This window comes from Leopardus geoffroyi, chromosome C2 (assembly GCF_018350155.1).
Source record: "Leopardus geoffroyi isolate Oge1 chromosome C2, O.geoffroyi_Oge1_pat1.0, whole genome shotgun sequence".
NCBI lineage: Eukaryota > Metazoa > Chordata > Mammalia > Carnivora > Felidae > Leopardus > Leopardus geoffroyi.
Window position 1 is genome coordinate 67,942,530 of NC_059333.1, and position 20,147 is coordinate 67,962,676.

The window sequence follows — 20,147 nt, forward strand, 5'->3', positions numbered from 1 at the left end:
TGACCTCTAAGATATTGCATGTGCCAAACATTATGGAGCTTTAAGGCAGTCAGATCATGATCCTGTACATCATGAATTTTTAGGCCATGCAGTCGCAAAGTAAATTTCCCACACCAAAGTAACTTTTTATCTGCTGTGTACCTTTTTCACCACACATGCATTTTTATACTGGTCAAAATGGGTTAAAATGAACAGCAGGGGCAGCTGCTTTGGGGTAAGCAGACACCACACAAAATGAAGCCTGAGGCTGAGAGATGCTGATATTTGAAAGAAGGAAGAGCAGCCTTGTCCTCCCAGCCCTCAGGGATGGTTATGAATAGAGGCTACACCAGAAGAAAGTGTAATTATAGAGTAAATGATTGAATTGTAAGCAAACACCTTAACAGTTTCAATAGCCCCAAATGTTACCTCTTTCAAAGCAACTACCTTGAGAATAATCTGCTACTGTTCTATATATAATACAATTGTCACACTGGTACTGCTGTTGCTCTAAGCTTATTTGAAACCCTTCTTGGGATTTTTCCTCAGGGAAGTTAATGTAATTTACTTCAAAATGCAGTCTCTCCAGTGGTCAGGTCCCTGGGAAGTTTGATGTCAAGAATCTCAGATTCTCCTGGTTGGCAGGAACTTCAAAGCTTATAGCCTATCTAGTGTGTGACCTCCCATGGTATCATTAGTGACAAGCAGGCACCTAACCTCTGCTTCAATCCTTGGAGGGAAGGGAATGTGGTAAATACCTCTAAGGCAGCCCTTTCAAATCCTCCCAGACAGCTCTGATTGTCAGAGAGTTGCCATTAATTTATTTTCTTTCCAAGATTTTATTTAAATTCAAGTTAGTTAACATATAGTGCAGTATTGATTTCAGGAGTAGAATTTAAGGATTTATGGCTTACATATAACACCCCGTGCTCATCACAAGTGCCCTTCCTAATGCCCATCACCCATCTAGCCTATCCCCCACCCAACTCCCCTCCAGCAACCCTCAGTTTGTTCTCTATAGTTAAGAGTCTCTTTTGGTTTGCCTCTCTGTGTTTTTATTTTATTTTATTTTTCCTTCCCTTCCTCTATATGATCTGTTTTGGTTCTTAAATTCCACATATGAGCGAAATCATATCGCATTTATCTTTCTCTGACTAATTTCACTTAGCATAATACCCTCTAGTTCCACCCATGTTGTTGCAAATGGCAAGATTTCATTCTTTTTGACGGCTGAGTAATATTCCTGTGTGTGTGTGTGTGTGTGTGTGTGTGTGTGTGTGTGTGTGTGTGTGTGTATACACCACCTCTTTATACATTCATCAGTCAACGGACATTTGGGCTCTTTCCATAATTTGGCTATTGTTGATAGTGCTTCTATACACATTGGGGTGCATGTGTCCCTTCAAATCAGTATTTGTTTATCCTTTGGATAAACACCTATTAGTGTAATTGCTGGGTCATAGCGTAGTTCTATCTTTAACTTTCTGAGGAACCTCCACACTGTTTTCCAGAGTAGCTGTACCAGTATGCATTCCCACCAACAGTGTAAAAGGGTTCCCCTTTCTTCACATCTTCACCAACATCTGTTGTTGCCTGAGTTGTTATTTTAGCCATTCTGACAGCTGTGAGGTGGTATCTCATTGTGGTTTTGACTTGTATTTTCCTGATGATGAGTAATGTTGAGCATTTTTTCATGTGTCTGTTAGCTATTTGCATGTCTCCTTTGGAGAAGTGTCTGTTCATTTCTTCTGCCCATTTCTTCACTGGATTGTTTGTTTTTGAGGTGTTGAATTTGATAATTCTTTATAGATTTTGGATACTAGCGCTTTATCAGATATGTCATTTGCAAATATCTTCTCCCATTCTGTTGGTTGTTTTTCAGTTTTGTTGATTGTTTTCTTCACTGTGAACAAGATTTTAATCTTGATGAAGTCCCAATTGTTCATTTTTTGTTTTGTTTCCCTTGCCTCTAGAGACATGTCTAGTAAGAAGTTGCTGCAGCTGAGGTCAAAGAGGTTGCTGCCTATGTTCTCCTCTAGTATTTTGATAATTTCCTGTCTCACATTTAGGTCTTTCATCCATTTTGAGTTTGTTTTTGTGTACGGTGTAAGAAAGTGGTCTAGTTTCATTCTTCTACATGTTGCTGTCCAGTTCTCCCAGCACCAATTGCTAAATAGACTGTCTCTTCCATCGGATATTCTTTCCTGTTTTGTCAAAGGTCAGCTGACCATATAGTAGTGGGTCCATTTCTGGGTTCTCTATATTGTTCCACTGATCTATGTGTCTGTTTTTGTGCCAGTATCATACTGTATTGATGAGTAAAGCTTTGTAATACAGCTTGAAATGCTCCAATCAAAAGACATAGGGTATCAAAATGGGTAAAAAAACAAGACCCATTGATATGCTGCCTGTAAAAGACTCATTTTAGACCCAAAGATACCTCCAGATTGAAAGTGAGGGGGTGAACTATTTTTCATGCTAATGGACATTAAAAGATGGAGTAGCCATACTTACATCAGACAAACTAGATTTTAAATCAAAGACTGTAGTAAGAGATGAAGAAGAGTACTATATCATAATATAGGGGGCTATCCAACAAGAAGATTGAACGACTGCAAATATTTATGCCCCAAATGTAGGAATAGCCAAATATATAAATCAATTAATAACAAACTTAAAGAAACTCAATACAATAATAGAATGGTACTTTAACACCCCACTTGCAACAATGGACGGATCATCTAAGCAGAAGATCAACAAGGAAACGATGGCTTTGAATGACATACTGGATCACATGGACCTAACAGATACGTTCAGAGCATTTCACCCTAAAGCAGCAGAAATTAGAATTATTTAGAATTTAGAAAAGAATACACATTCTGTTCAAGTATCCATTCATTTTCAACTGAAACATGCCCCACCATACCTTCCATCCACTGGTCATAATGGAGTGTGAGGCAGTATTTCCTAAATGTCAGGCATCTGTGTCCCACCTTCATTATGTTGCCATTTCTACTATATCCAAATATCACTGGTCTTATTCTTCCTTTAATATCTTTCTTTGAAAATTACCCCATTTTCTTACGCAGGTAAATTGACCTTAAATGGAAACGACATCACCTTGTAAGTGGAAAGCCTGTATCAATTAGAAATTAATAGTGTAAGGAATAATATCAGAAGGAAGAGAAAGTGATGATATTAAATTCTACTTAGGAACTGTTGCCTAGCAAAGGTGCTGAGCCCGAGGCAGGCTTTCTCTTTGTTAAAACAGATTAGCAAGTGGTAGAGAGGTGTAAAGACAAAGAATCACAAAAATGATAATTCTTCCCAGACATAATCCATAGAATCAAGAGAACTGAAAAAGACATAAATTTTTTCACCACGTGATCTAGTTATTTAACGTCATCAACTGTGTACCACTCAAAACCATCTACTGTACCTCTAGTGGGAGATGTACGCACTGAGACCCACGGGCAAAATGGTCAAACACCTTGGCTGGTCATGTTTCCACCACCTCCTAACTGCTGTAAGCTTCAGTTTCTTCATCTTTAAAATGTAATAATAGCTCTTCAGAGTGAAACTTTCTTAATCAAAGGCATTTGAACATTATGCCCAGGTATAAGCTAATCCCTGAGAAGAATTAATTCGGCCTAAGGCTGCAGCATCATTCAGTTTTGGAGTTGAATTAATTCAGCCTTTTGGCACTAACTAGGTTGTACAGTCGTTAGGACATTTTAATACCTACTGCTACTGAACCAAATCCCCCACTGTGAATTTGTATTGCTGGGTGTTTGGGCCTGAGGGAGGACTTGGCATTTATTACTATTTTTTAAATTGTAGTTAATGTACAGTGCAATGTTGGTTTCAGGAGTAGAATTCAGTGATTCATCACTAACATATAACACCCAGTTTTCATCACAACAAGTTATTTTTATTAACTAGATTCTTCTCTTCACTCTATCCTGGTGTTGGAACATTTGTTTTCCTCTCCTTGTGCTGCATTGGAAGGGAAGTAAGTCAATGGGCAGAACTGGGGTCTGATAAGGATGTATTTGAGAGTCCAGATGTGAGTCTATGCTCCTCTGAAGCAAGAAAATGGAAATACAGAGGAGAAATCTGCGTTGTTACTTAAAGTTGTTAAGCTTAGTAACTATGCAACTTTTCACTCTTATGGCTTAATGTTATTTTGCAAACACTTCATCATCATGTTACTTCATATTTTCTTTTAGGTTTCTTTTTTTTTCTTTTTTTTTCTTTTTTTTTTTTTTTGCTTTAAAAATAAATACTCCCTCTTGTTCTAAAAAACATTTTGAGCACTCTGCCCTGATATTTTTCATTTTTAAAGATTGTGTAATATCTCATTAAGTTACCCTCCCATAATTTATTTAACCAATTTCCTATTGTTGACAGTTTGCTTTGTTTGTTTGCCTTAGTGTTTTTTTTTTACTGCTATTATCTTATGTTTAAAAAAAATAATCTTGCTATGATCATCTGCCCATGAACATTATTTTGTTCTGGAAATTTCCCCAAGAATGAAATTATTGCATCAAAGGGATAATAATTTTTGTGGCTCTTTACAGACACCAGCAAGCTGCTCACCCAAAGAAGTACATGTTGTTTGAGGGTAAAAAGAAAAAAACTGGGTTTCTACAAAATAAATTAATTTTCCCCTTTTTCAAAAAATATTCTAGCGCCTGACAGGCGGCGGGCGTCATGCCAGAGGATGGGGACTGGGATGATCAAGGCAGGTGGGTCCCCGTCTTCAAGGAGCGCAGGGTCGGTTCCGTACAGGAAATGACACGCCAGCGGTGACTGCTTCTGGCCGAGGAGGACTGGGAGCCCTTTGGCGCGGAGAGTGGACAGAAGAGAGGAGGGAGCTGTTTGCGAGCACCGAGAAAGTCTCCCTGCGTAGGCAGCGCATGACCTGAGTCTTGCAGAATGAGTAAGAGTTTGAGCATGGGTTTTATATTTATTTTACTCTAACTCTCTGGCCTTTTATCAAAAAAAAAAAAAAGTTTCCCACTCTTGGCACGGAGAACGTTGGTGGAGTCGTAAGCCCCCACCGTCTTAAGCCTCTTTCCATTTCCAAGAAGGAAGGAAGGGGTTCTCTCAGACTGCAGGAGCAGGATCTAGGGTCCAGGAATTCCCAGCGCTGAGAGGACTGGAGAGGACCCGAGCGTGGGGCGCCCGGTCCCCGGGAACCAGACCCAACGAGTGGCCCCCGGGAGAGAAAAGACGCGCCCTCGGCGCTGGGCTCCGGAGGAGTCAGCGCAGCTCCATGTGGACGGGGAAGACGATGAGGGTGCTGGGGCTGCCAGGAGTGCAAGATAACAGAGCAGCCGGCAAGTGGGCTCCGAAAGGAGCCGGGCTCCGCAGTCTGGGACCCCGAAGGGGCAGGCGGGCGGGGAGCGGGAGAGGGGCGGAGTTTCGAGGCCCGGGCCGCGGCAGCTGCCCAGAGGGTCGGCGCGGGGGGTGGGGGGGCTGCTGTGGCCGGACCGGACAGCTGGCGCCTCTCCGAGACCGTGACCTTGGCATCGGGAGCTGGGCCCGCGTGGCGTCCTGAGCTCAACTTCCAGCCCATTCTCGTGTAGACCCACAGCTGACGGGCCGGCGCTGCCCCTGGTGAGGGAGCACGGTCCAGGGCGGCAGGTAGGACCAAGGTCTGGGAGGAGGGTGGGCCGGAAAGCACCCCAACGCAGGGCGGGCAGTGGCGGGCTCCAGGGACCGCAAGGGCCCAGGAACCAAAGGAAGGGCGCACGCGGGAGCACCTCAGCCCCGGGAACACTGAGTGCGGGTCTGTGCGGGAAAGTCAGGGCCAGGTTACAATACCAAAAAGACTTCCTGGGCACAGGACCAGACTGTTCAGTTACCCCCAGAAGGAGCTGGGGGTCGCCCTCTCTGATGAACCGAAGTGCGTGCCAAGACACGGACTGTGGGTAGTGTCTTGTGCCTGCGCCTTGTTTCTGCCTGTGGCGCTGTCAGAAAGAACACACACCTTTCCGTGTGTGTTAACGGAAGGCAACAGGCAGCTTTCTAGTGTCTTCGGATATTTAAGGGAGGGCCACAGTGTCAGCACCCATCTTCTTTGGCCCAAGCCTCCAGGTGTCTTGAGGACAAAGGAAAAAAGAGCAAAAAGAACCAGATGCGGTTTTTTATTATTTTTAAAACTATTTTTAAGAGATAATTTCAACAGATAACACATGAGCATGGGTTTTTTAAGGTTTATTTATTTTGAGAGGTGGGGAGGGGCAGAGAGAGAGGGTGAGTGAGAGGGAAAGAAAGAATCCCAAGCAGGCTCCTGTGCTGTCAGCCTACAGCCTGAGAAGGGGCTTGATCTCAGCAACTGGAGATCATGACCTCAGCTGAAATCAAGAGTGCCACTCAGGCACCCGATTTTTAAAATCAAACAATACAAAAGTTAATCTTCTAGAGATAATATTTATACCAGCATTCGTATCTATAGCTCATTGTTTTTACTCATATCCTTTCTCTCTTGCTCTGTCCCCTCCTTTTGATTCTTTTTTTTAACGTTTATTTATTTCTGAGACAGAGAGAGACAGAGCATGAACAGGGGAGGGTCAGAGAGAGAGAGGGAGACACAGAATCTGAAACAGGCTCCAGGCTCTGAGCCGTCAGCCCAGAGCCCGACACGGGGGCTCGAACTCACGGACAGCGAGATCATGACCTGAGCCGAAGTTGGCCACCTAACCGACTGAGCCACCCAGGCGCCCCTTGATTCTTTATCCTACCTCCTGCCTAATGAAAGTACCAGAGGAAAATGACATCATTGCCACTGCCCACACCCCATAATCTCCAGTGTTCCCAACTGGCACCACCCCTGCTGTCTTCAGAATCTTTCACTGGGCTGGCCCTTGGGGTAGGGAGCCCACTACCATGACATTTCATTTACTTTCCTTAACTGTCCCAGCATTCAGGAAGAATCCATGATGAGTACTATACTATCTGTTCTTTCCCTTAAACTAGTCTTTCCAAGTGTAATTTAAGTAGAGTCTGGTACTGAGGGGAATTAATGAAGGCTGTTTCCTAAAATGCACTAGATTTCCAGGAATTCCAGAAAGCAGAACTTGGCCAATCACACTTTTACATTGCCTGTCCCTTCTCCACCCAGGACCAACAGAGTGGCAGGCATAGTATTCTTCCTCCGTAAGAATCTCAGAAAATAGGTGTTTTATACTTGTAAAGGGGCTCAGGGACATAGCTTTGTGACAGACCACCAGGAGGGAAAGATGTAGGAGAGTTAGAGGGGAACAGAGAAGTAGGAAGGGAGGAGTAGGCCAAGACTCTTGAGTGGAAAAGAATCCTGGAGCACAGGGCCCTGTCATTTAGGAACAATCATCAGATAATTCTGCTAAAAGACCACACATGTGGCTTATTTCTGCCAACAATCAGCACAATCAACTCTGTTCCAAGGCTTTCACTATGCAAGGCCAAAATATATTGAGAAATGGAAAAAATCAGCAAATAAACCCCTTTTTATCTATATGATAAAATATAAGTGGTTTAAATTATTTTTAATGAAATAATAAGTTTTTTAGGAATTATGCAGTGTTTAAAATAACCTAATAGGTACTCCAAGTCACTACATTTTCCTTTATTTTGTTCACTTTTTTCATGTTGCATGACCTAGACCTGGATCCCACACATGTCAGAAAGTTCAGGTTGGTTAGAAACTGCCCTTTCTAAGAAGCCTTTTTGAATGGAGGTTGAGAAGAGAATGGATTAGAAAATAATGACTGATCCTTGTCGTAGGGTAAGGAAACAATGAGGAGGAATGAATTGAGTACCAGCTTGAGTCTCATAAAGAATCTTTGTGGTTTTTTTCTTCTCAAATTTTTATTTAAATTCTATTAGTTAACATAGAGTGCAATACTGGTTTCAAGAATTCAATGATTCATCACTTAACATACGACACCTAGTACTCATCATAACAACAGCCCTCCTTAATGCCCATCACCCATTTAGCCCTTTCCCCATCCACCTCCCTCCATCAACCCTCAGTTTGTTCTAAGAGTCTCTTATGGTTTGTTTCCCTCTCCCTTTTTTCCCCTCCCACATGTTCATCTGTTTTGTTCCTTAAATTCCACATACAAGTGAAATCATGTATTTGTCTTTCTCTGACTGACTTATTTTGCTTACCATCATACACTCTAGCTCCATCCATGCAGTTGCAAATGGCAAGATCTCATTTTTTGATGGCTAATATTCCATTGTAGGGGCACGGGGGGGGACTCAGTTGGTTGAGCATCCAACACCTGGTTTTGGCTCAGGTCATGATCTTGAGGTTCATGAGATTGAGCCCTGTGTCGGGCTCTGCACTGTCAGCACAAGCTTGCTTGGGATTCTCTCTCTCCCCCTCTGTCTCTGCCCCTTCCCCACTCATGCTCTCTCATTCTCTCTCAAAATAAATAAATAAACACTTAAAAAAATATTCCATTGTATATACATACCACATCATCTTTATCCATTCATGAGTCAATGGACATTTGGGCTCTTTCCATAGTTTATTGTTGATAATGCTGCTTTAAACATTGGGATGTATGTACTGCTTCATATCTGTATTTTTTTATCCTTTGGGTAAATACCTATTAGTGCAATTGCTGTAGAGTAGGGTAGTTCTATTTGTAACTTTTTGAGGAACCTCTGTAATGTTTTCTAGAGCGGCTGCACCAGTTTGCATTCCCATCAACAGTGTCAGAGGTTTCCCCTTTCTCCACATCCTCGCCAACATCTATTGTTTCCTATGTTGTTGATTTTAGCCATTCTGACAGGTGTGAGGTAGTATCTCATCATGGTTTTGATTTGTATTTCCCAAGGAATCAGGTATAATTCTTTCAGAGAACTGGACAATGAATAAGAGGTGAAGGAATCATTCTATTCATTCATTCATTCATTCATTCATTCATAATGTTTATAAGGGTGCCTGGCTATGTGTCAGCAACTGGGGGAAAAGTGGTGAAAAAACCAGGCAAGATCTCTGATCTCCTGGAGCTTATAGATGCTTTGGGGAGGCAACTGTTAGTAAAATAACAAACTATTAAATATATTTTTATAAACTAAAATAAGCTCCCTAAAGAAAAGAATGTTAGTTCATTGAGGGTGTATACAGACTTTACTGCAAAGACCAAGGAAGGCTTTCTCAAGGAAGTTTCCCTTGAGCTGAGATTCAAGAGTAGGTGGAAATATTGGAGATACATGGTTTTGAAATGGGACCAGAATGTATCGGCTAGACATTGCATTTGGCTGCTAGTGAGTTAGTAATCAAGAAGTCTGGCTGCCATGTAGTGTTTTCCATGTGGCATGTGTAGACATGTAGAACTGGCATTTCTGGAATTTGGGGAGATATTCCTTGTTCACACAACATCATTTATGCCGTCTTGAGTTGGTGGTGGCTTTCCATTGCTTTTAAATTAAAATTTCAAATTAATTTCATTTTTATTAGTTTATTTTATTATGCATAATAAAATATGTGCATTGTGGTTCAAATATGAATATTTCCCATTGTACAGGCAGATATGTATGTAACTGCCATACCAAATTTGGCTTGTACAGTGACAACTCATTGTTATCATTTCCCAGTACTTTCTCAAGTGAAAATAAGTGTGGTAGGTAGACTACAATATCTTCTCTCCACTCCTATCTTCTGCTGTAATTGGGAGGATGTCAAAATGTTTAGTTATCATAAAGCTGCATGTACTTCTTCAGAGTTTTATATTCAGTCCCTCAGTAAAGAAAAAAAGTTACTAATTACACTGATGCTGTAAATAAAAGCAATATAAATCTCACAATGTATTGGCATGGGGTGCTCTGACCAAGCAGCATACTTCATGTACAAACAAGTATTTTCATTCATTCAACAATATTTGCAGTTAAATTTCTGTAAGCCAAGCACTGGGCTAGATACTATAGATAAAACGGATTAGTAAGACATGGTCTCAGCATTTAAGGAATTCATAGAAATCTAAGAGGAGGGAATCATTTGTCCATGGAAGGATAGGAAAGTGTTGTGGTTGCCATAATGAAAGCATAATTAAGGTACAGTGATACACAGGGAATGGAGTAGTCAATTCTACCAAGGAGAGGAGGGGCTGAGGAAAGGTTCATGGAGGAGTTAACACTTGAGATGAATCTTGAAAGATGAGACACTCCACAAGATAAACAAAGGGAAGAGGGCATTATAGAGAAGGGATTTATGTGCAAAACCAGAGGTGTGAAATAGCATGTCAAGGTCCAGGACCTGTAAGCAGCTCAAAGACCTGAGGCATTAGGAGCAAAGAGGGACTCATGAAGAGACAAGGCTGGAGTGGTGGGCAGGCCAGGTCACAGAGAACCTGCATGCCATCACATGGATAACTTGGTGGTTAAAATATGCATCTGAAATGATACAAACCCAGGTTTGAGTCATGGCTCTGCCACTTTCTAGATGTGGAGCCTTGGTTAAGTAACTTGACCTCAATAAGTAGTAGCAGTGAAGGTTGTACCTCCCTTATTAGGTTCCTGCAAGAAATGATAAGTTATGTGGTACGTGGCAAGATTACGCATATAGTTAATATTGGCTTTTTATTATTATTATTATTATTATTATTATTATTATTATTATTTATCCTAACGCAAAGGAAGCCACTGTAGGGTTTTAAGTAGACTTAATGAGCGTTTTGGGTTAGATCATAATCATCCTGGCTGTATATGGATGCTGAATTAAAGGGGGGCAAGTTTGGAACAGAGAAACCACTTACAGAAATTATAACCATTCAGATGATGATGAGGATAGCCCGATGGTGGCCATAGCAGTGGCCATGGAGAAAAGGAACCAATGCTAGAGATGTCTGCAAGGTAAACTCCACAAAACTCAATTACTCATTACTTGTGGGGAGTGGGACTCTGCTCTGTCATATTTTGGTTCTGTCATCTAAGTGATTTTAGGATAAAGGAAAGGAAGCCATGTGTCAACTGGGACTAGGGATCAGGTATCTAGGAAGTGCTTCTGTGTTAGCAGAGGACTTAATGATTGGTACCAAAAAAAGCTGTCTTTGTAACTGAGAAGACTCCTTGACAACTTCTATGTCACAACGTAAAATAGTATTGGGAAGGCTTAGTTGATCCATAACAAATAAAATCCATTATCTCTCTCATCTCTGGGAGGCTTTTCGTTCAAGGTGAGTGAGCAGTAGACTTCATCCATTTGCCACTGTCATAAAGTGGCACGTACAACAAGCACTCATGCCTTGTAGTTTTGTTTCTATTCTTGCCTGACACCACCAGCCTGATTGAATTTTTTCTCAAATGCTCTCTCAGAATCCAGTATGCACAGGCTGAGGTGCCTCTCTCAAAGCTAGTGAGAATGAGAGGATTGAGGTGCTCCCTATTTTATAATGCAAGGTAGTCTTGGTAACCACATCATCCGTTCCTAAGATGGAAAATAATCCAGATATGTGTGATAGTGTTTGCTGAAAAGTTGCTGGGAACTTTATGCCTGTTTCCCCCAAGTCTGGATCCTAGGAAATGCTGACTGAATGTTGGATTCACTTGCCTAAACAATTTTATAATTACTTGAAGCCGCAGAAATGAACAGACATTATAATTAGGCAGGGCCAATGAGTTAGGTGGTAAAGTGTGAAATGAGAAAAAATAAGGTCTGCCTCTGCCAGAGACAGAGAGTTTGGATAAAAGTGGATTTTCCAATCTCTGTGACTTGGGCAACACATCTCACCTCTCTGAGCCTCAGTTTTTACTGGTGGATATTCCTTTGGATATCTGTAAAACTGAGGTAGTGTCTCCTTCAAAGGGTGGTTGTGAGGTTTAAATGAACTATAAATGGAAAGTGTTTAACACAATGCCTACAAGGTAGCTGTTTAACTGGTCTGTATCCTTTGGCTCAGCTCCTGTCTGAAATCTTTTTTTACACTGAAAAAGCAGGAAGAATCAAGATTTCTTAGGTTAAGTAACCTGAATTAATTGGCTTTTATGTGTTTCTCATCCATAATTGATTTTTTTCCCCTGGGAACTGAGGTGGAAATCTGTTTTCCTCCACCCTCGGGGAATGCTTATCAGTATGATGGGGACAAAGGTAATATGATACCCGCGGAGAGAAGACTAATTTTAGCTATTCTTTCAACAAGTCTTTCACGTACATACAAGAAAAATTACTAGTAGTAAGAAAAATGAAGTGATTTGACTTCTTTCTCCCATGTTTTTTGTTGTTCGGCATTCCTAACAAGCATGTTTCTTATTTATTTCTTGTTTTTCATGTAGAAAGAGAGAAGCAGGCTCAAAAATATTGTAACCATTTCCCCCAACCCTCAATAATAATTACCATCTGGGGGCGCCTGGGTGGCGCAGTCGGTTAAGCGTCCGACTTCAGCCAGGTCACGATCTCGCGGTCCGTGAGTTCGAGCCCCGCGTCGGGCTCTGGGCTGATGGCTCAGAGCCTGGAGCCTGCTTCCGATTCTGTGTCTCCCTCTCTCTCTGCCCCTCCCCCGTTCATGCTCTGTCTCTCTCTCTGTCCCAAAAATAAATAAACGTTGAAAAAAAAATTAAAAAAAAAATAATTACGATCTGTTTGTCCTTAGAAAGAAAGTTGTTTTTTTCCTCTTAACAGAAGTTAATGGTTGAAAAAAATTATCATATCCTCCATTTAGTCCTTCTAAATATTCTATAATTTGACATAAGCATTTAGTTTAGTTCAATAAACATTGGTTGAGTTCCAACTGCATGTCAGGCATTAAGTTAGCACTACACACTCAGGCCAGCCTTGATGCCCAGATCTCCAGTCTGGTGGCCCTTGCAGAAGAGGATGGGTAGGCAAAGGTGTGTGTGTGGGGGGGGGGGGGGGGGGGGTTGCCAGCTGATCAGAGAAAGCCACTGAGAAGGGAACCTTCAGACTGAGGTTCTCTACCACAGCTTCAGACCCCTGGTTCATCAGATCATGAGTTCCTTCAAGTCAGGATCCTGGTCTGTTCCTCCCTATGCCCCAAGGCCCTGTCCAAGAGAGCCCTTTTGTGCTATTTGTCAATGGAGAAACCAAGAGATAAAAGTAGTGAGGAGGCCAAATGGTCTTCTTTCTGTAGTCTTAAAAATGAAAATATTCCAAATAAAGTTTCACTCTGCAATTATCATCTAATTTTCACCATCATCTTTTGAGAGGCAGCACAGCATGGTGGTTTAAAGTCTGGGCTTTGGAGTTAGACTGCCTGGGCCTGTGTCCCAGCTCTACAACTTACAAGTGTGTAACCTTGGGCAAGTTATTTAATCTCTCTGTTCTCCAGTTTCTTTATCCATAAGCTGGGATTATTAATATTACCCACTTCATTGATTATTTTTTTATTGACTTACAATTGATACATATTAGTTTCAGATATACAACATAATGATTTGGTATTTGTATATACTGCAGAATGATTACCACAATAAATCTAGTTAACATCCATCACCATACATAGTCACATTTTTTCCTTGTGATGAGAACTAAGATATACTCTCAGCAATTTTCAAATATGCAATACAGTCACCATGCTATACATTCCATCCCCATGACTTATTTTATAACTGGAAGTTTGTACATTTTAACCCCCTTCACCCATTTCACCCACCTCATTTTGCCCACTTATTGGTTGTTAAAAGATTTAAATGAGCCAATACACATTGTTCAACCTCATCAACTACAGACAGCATGTCTTACTCGGTGTTAAAACCCCAGAATCCAGCTTGGTGACTAGTACATTGGAAGAGCTGAATGAATGAACAAATCTCAGTACTGTAGACTGCTAAACCAGTCTACTTTCCTAATATTAACTCACGATCCTCAGAACATCCCAAGAGATAAATAAGGGAAATGAATAGGCATCATCATCTCCATTTCTCAAGTGAGGGCACTGAAAGGTGGAATAACTTGCCTGAGAAAACATGACTATAAATGACAGAGTAGATTAACACTCCGGACTTCATTTATTTCCAGCTCTCTACCCTTCCCACTATCTGGCTGTCTCTTGATCTTATGCAGGTTTCATGGAATTCAAAGGATAACCAACAGCAAAAGTGAACACACAGAGATGGCTCTTTTAGCCTTCTGAAGAAATGAACTTCTTACTGTAAATATACTCCATCAAATTGTAACTTCAAGTTAAACTTGAAGTTTGGAAAGTTTCTTTTAGGGGGGTGTGGGGAGGAAAACAGAGGCTATTTTATGGGAATGAGGAAATTCTTTTTTTTTTTAAGTGTAAAAGTAGCAGAGAATCATGAAGGAAAAATACTGATAGATTTTATTACATAAACATTTAAAAATACTTATCTATAAAAGTCATAACTAAATTAAAAGGAAAATAAACTAAAACAAATTGTACCAATTATGCCAAAAGGTTAAGTTTCGGTATCTTATTTAAAAAAAAATTTTTTTAATGTTTATTGTTTAGTTTTCAGGGAGAGAGAGAGACAGAGTGCAAGCAGAGGAGGGTTAGAGAGAGAGAGACAGAGACAGATAGAACCTGAAGCAGGCTGTAGGCTCTGAGGTGTCAGTACAGAGCCCAACATGGGGCTCGAACCCAGAAATTGTGAGATCATGACCTGAGCTGAAGTCAGACACTCAACTGACTGAGCCACCCAGGTGCCCCTAAGGTTTGGTATCTTAAAGAGCTCACAGAATTGAATAGGAAGAACACTAAAACTGTGGTTTCAAAAAAGTGGGCAAAGGATTTAACAGTTTTCAAATAAGGAAAAGCACAAGGTTGGTGAACATATAAAAATATTTTAACTATACCTGAATAAAAGGAATAAGAATTTTTTTAATGGTATGCCAGTTTGTTTATCAAGAATACTAAGACTTTAAATATAATGCTGGTGGAGTGGGATGAAATGGCTATCCTTGTAACATTATCTGGAAAACAACTGCCTTAAAATTGTGGCCCTTGATCAAGGATTTCAGTTCTGAGACTCTGTCCTACAGAAGTCATCAGGAATTAAAGATTTATATCTGAAGATGTTCTTCACAGTGTTTATTTATGAAAGTGAAATAGTAGGGGTGCCTCGGTGGCTCAGTCGGTTGAGCGTCCGACTTCAGCTCAGGTCATGATCTCACAGTTCGTGGGTTCGAGCCCCGCATCAGGCTCTGTGCTGACCACTTGCTCAGAGCCTGGAGCCTGCTTCAGACTCTGTGTCTCCTTCTCTCGCTGCCCCTCCCCCGCTCATGCTTTGTCTCACTCTGTTTCTCAAAAATATATAAATGTAAATAAAAAAAATTTTTTTAAAAAAAAAACGAAAGTGAAATACTAGAAACAACCTATATGTCCAATAGTAAGGGAGTAGTTAAATAAGTTATGGTGGGGGGGAAAGCAGCATAGTCTAGCAGCTAAAAGCATGGATTCTGGAGCCTCACCACCTGGGTTCAAATCCTGGCTCTGCCACATATTAGCATGTAACCTTGGAAACCTCACCATGCCTCACTTTTCTCATCTACACAAAGGGGATGACAAGAGTACCTATCACATAGGGTTGTTTTGTGGCTTAAATGAATCAACATCATTCACAATTCCAAAATTTGTAACTTTATTACCAGCAAAATATAATTGAACTGACATAAACTGACACAACCTTATCCCACTTACTGTACCCATATTCTGTGACTATTGTCAATCTTAATCCTTTTCCATGGTTTTACTTTCCTTGTAGAATCTCTAAGGTTCTCTTCATAAATTAATAACCTTCATGTACTTGTGAAAAGACTAACTTTGAGGTCAAACCTAACTGGAATCAGGTGTATATACTTGGAGCTAATCTCTTGGCTAAGAATTTTTTCTGATTCCTCCAGCCCAGGACTTTGAAACTTTAGGGTTGGGGATATTCTTAACATGTAGATTGCTGAGCTCCACACCCGGAAATTCTAAGTAGTTCTGGGGTGGAGTCAAATGTCTGTAATTCTTACAAGCTCCCAAAGTGATGCTGGGGATGCTGATCCATGGACCACACTTTAGGTAGCCCTGCTCTGATCCATTCCTTCATTTTTATCACCCCTTTTATAGTACCTTTCTTATTTGAACATTTTAATCTCTGGAAACCCCAACTTGTTTTTTATGTTATCATTCTCCTATTCTCTCCTTACTACACCGTGCTTCTATTTCCAGAAGTAGTAATATAATAAAATTTTATATCACTTTCTAAGCACTTATGATGCTCCAGTAATGGTCAGTGCTTTATCCATATTATTTTTTTTTCATCCTTCCAACATCCTCATTTTAGAGGTGATAAAACTGATGTCCTAGGACACCTAGTAAGTGGAAGAACAAGTCCTCTTGGCCCCAAAGCCCAAGCTTTTTCTATTTTACTGTCCTATCCCTTTCACATGGTGGTACATGTCACCAGGTCTCTAGTCAACATGCCTTCTCGGTCCTGCCTCAGCTGCCTAGCTCTTGCCTAGTTTCCAATCTAGAACCCCCTCGTCTCCTCATCACCTATCCAGATCCCAGCCAGGCCTTCTATGCCAGGAAGCTTTCCCAGCTACAGCTGCCCACAGCCAACACCCCGCCATATCTTTTGTTTTTACCTGGGGATTTATCACATGTGTTTATGTTTTCATATTAAGGGATTTTTGTCTCCCTAACTGAATTTGGAACTCCTTGAAATCCAGGCCCATCTCATGCATCTCTGGGTTCCCCTTGGACTAGCAATGGTGGGGACTAACTGCTTCCCTTACCCACCCCCCTTCCTACTCTTCTCCTTTCCTAGCCCCCTATCTCCACCTTGTCCTTCCCTAATTTGGTGAAATCAAGCCACATCAACAAGAAGACCAAAAAAAAGGCCAACCTTAACCCTTCTTAATCTCCCGCCTCCCTCCACTGCAGCTGTGGGTGACTTGCCTTGTTGTTCCACAGTATCATGGGAAGGAACTTTTCTATGAGGCCCTACATTTGGCAGAGAAGCACTAGCAATGCCCTACAACACTTGGTTCTTCTTGAGGGTTTCCAGGTACCACCCCTCTCCCTCCATATTTACTCAAATTCCATTTCCATTATTTTGCTTCCCAGTTTCACTCTGCATCCTTGTCTTCATTCAAGTATGTCAGGAGTTCTCAACTGCCTATTTCCAATTTATACATCTGTGGAACTATTTCCCCTAATGAAATCTATTAGGGCCAGTATGGTGGGACCCATCCATTTGGTCTGTACACTTTGGTATTTTCTCCCTTCCCTTCTTCCCCTCCTTCCCTCCCTCCTTCCATTCCTGCGTTCCTCCTTCTTTTTGAGGTCATTATTCCTGTTATTGCTTGAATGATGTTATCAACCCCCTATGACAGCTTATACATCTCAGGGTTTAAAATCTTCCTTTTGTAATTTTCATTATCTCCTTGTAAGGTGTCTGCAGAGCAGCTGGGCCTCATAGCCAAAGAGTGAGATTTCCCATGGTGCTTTCATTTCCTCCCTGTCCATTAGTAGGAAAGTACAGGTTGTGTTTGTGTTATAGCCTCATGTAGCTACACTGCTAAAATGACAGCACTAGTACATTATGGTAGATTCAATTAGTTTTCTTTTTTTCAGAAGGTTTTTTTCTGACCCACATTTGTGAGCCACTTTTGTGGTGGCCCTGATGCTTTCCTTCAGTACCTCCTGTAGTCTGAATTCCTTCTATTTGGTGCCTCATTCCATGTGCTATTCTTGGTAGCTTTCAATGTGAAACCCTAAGAAAAAAATTCTAAGGAATACCATTTACTGTTTCTTTAGTGTTTACAATGTATTGTGCTAAGCATTTTTATACCTTGCTTTGTTTGATCCTATCAAAAACTTTAGTTAGGTATTATCCCAATACAATGGAGAAACTGAGGTTTAGTGAGGTTAAGTGACTTGCCTGAGGTCTCACGGCCAGTAAGTGGAACAGCCTACATTCAAACATTTGTCACATAATTCCAAAGCCCATAGTCAAAATTTAGTTTCTGGGAGCTTTGTTCTATTCTTCAAAAAACGCGATAATTTTGCCAAAAGTTCTCTCATATGCTGCCATGATGGTATAAATGGAAACACCCTTATTGAAGGCAATTTGGCGACACATATTATAATCTTTTTGAATGTTCTTATCCTTTTAATCTAGCAATTCCCATGACTGAATTTATGCTAAGGAAATAATCATTAATGTGTGCAAAGATTTAACCCTAAGGGAGTTCAAGGAGGCAATATTCATAATATGAAAAATTGAAATAGGTTCCATGTCCAACAGAGGAAAATAAATATGATACACAGAGGTAATGAAGTACCAAGTAGTCATTAAAAATTATTTGGAAAAAGAATATTCAGTGGCATAGAAATGTGTGTAGGATATAGTAACTACTATAGGATTTCAGATTACACCCATTTTTGTAAAAACAGATACTACAAAATAGATTCAAAGAGAAATGATACAGAGCAAGAGACACAGATATGTAGTATACATCAAAAATGCAAAGAGTTGTGAGATTAAGGGGATAGAACTAAGATTAATTTTTACTTTCTCTTATTGTATTTATTGTGCACCTTTCAAATTGACATTGAAGCTTTTTAAAACTTATTTTTCTTCTTAAATTGGAAAAATGTCTGTGTGTTGTTTGAAGACATAGAATCTTTGGCACTCCATCTTGGGCATTCCCTCTGTTAATGTTTTTATGCTAAAGACTTCTTGGATTGTTCTTTTTGCCCACCCACCTGTGGGGCTAAGCTGGGGAGCTGATCATATGTGTTGGAAATGTCTGCATGAAACTAAGTTCTTGTCTGGTATTTTGTGCCCTGTGGTTCAGGTAGTAAATTCAGAGCTTGTTTGATCCAAATCCTTTTCCTGGTCTAAACGAACTAAACATCCTCTCTTCCCTCTGCTACCTGGTTGTGTGAACCCTGACAGCCCTCATTTTTCCTCTAGAGCAGTAGCCACTTTTCCTTAACTTCACTCACACTGTGAAGAAAATTTCACACTTTTTTTAAATTATAAGATCTATGAATGCTGTTCATATTTACCAGTGCTCCTTTTTATATTTATTATTTCCTCCACAAACAACCATTTCTACTGACATTTGAGTTCCATCTTCTTGGTTTCTTTAATGCAGGCTTTCGTTAGTTTTTTTCTCTGACTCCGTGCACTTTGGTTTCTTGACTTGATCACCTTCCAACCGCCTCCTACAGCTGACTCACATCCATCTCCTCCAACTCACCACATTGCCTCCCCTTCTTTCAGGTCTCAAGGTGTCTTTGGAAAGTGCCTCCCATTCTTCCTTCAGCTTTTCCTTCTGCTCTCATCACTTTGATCATCTCTCTGCTGGCTTCCTTCATTGACCCCTTTTAAGTCCCCATTTCTGCTTCTAGAGAGTCCACCTGTCTGTCTTTCATCTAGTTCTACTTTCCATTCAGCTGGTAATCCTTAGTCTAATCATTTCAGCCTTTGATTTGGACCTTCTCTGAAGTGTTTTTTTTTTCAGATATTTTAAAAACAAGTTCCACCACTCAGGCTCCCTGAGGGGGGTGTGGAGCTTTCTAATTCATGCTTTTTCTTTAGAGCATAACCAATTGTAGAAGGAATAGTTTAACCTTAGAAAATAACTTACTAAAACAAAATATCAGTTAGCACTCCTTGTATTTAAAAAATGTATATATTGGTTTTTTTTTTTAAAGCAAGTAATCTTTGAAAAGAGAGAATTATCCTTGACCAAAAACAAACACAAAAAAGCTCATGACACAGTATTTCCATCTCTAATAATAATAATAATAATGTAACTGAACAAGTGTTAAAGAAGTATTTGAAAATATGTTAATTGAAATATTGGTTGTAATAGCAAAAAGAAACTAAGAAATGCCTTAAATACCCAGCAGTAAATGCTTGGTTATGTAAGTTTGATATACCACTAATCACTATGAAGTCATTAAATATGACTATTACATATGTATGGAAAGAAATACATATTGTTTAATGAAAAAAACTGGGTTGCAGACCAGAATTTATGACATGATCCCCTTTCTGTAAAATTATACATGTATGTGTATATATAATCATCAAAAGATCTCTTGGTGATGGACTTTGGGGTGATTTTTAATTTTCTGTTTCTTTTGAGTTCTTCTTTATACTTTTGTACATTGCTAGCATATTTTACAGGTAGCAATTCTTGTTTTTAAACCAAAAAACACTTATTTTCTTTTCCTAGTAAATTACGT

At 40.3% G+C, this 20,147-nt stretch overlaps 1 protein-coding gene across 2 annotated transcripts in view; it reads left to right on the plus strand.

The window, feature by feature from the left end:
- The first annotated feature begins 4,651 nt into the window (after positions 1-4,651).
- The window catches only part of CASR (calcium sensing receptor), a 79,203-nt gene continuing 63,707 nt past the window's right edge, over positions 4,652-20,147 (plus strand). Inside the window, exon 1 of one of the 2 annotated variants that reach the window (XM_045502239.1) lies at positions 4,652-4,921. The gene's annotated coding sequence lies outside the window, so the exon portion shown is untranslated. Of the gene's footprint in view, positions 4,922-5,477; positions 5,629-20,147 lie in introns of those variants that run through there. The other variant, XM_045502240.1, reaches the window with a different exon arrangement.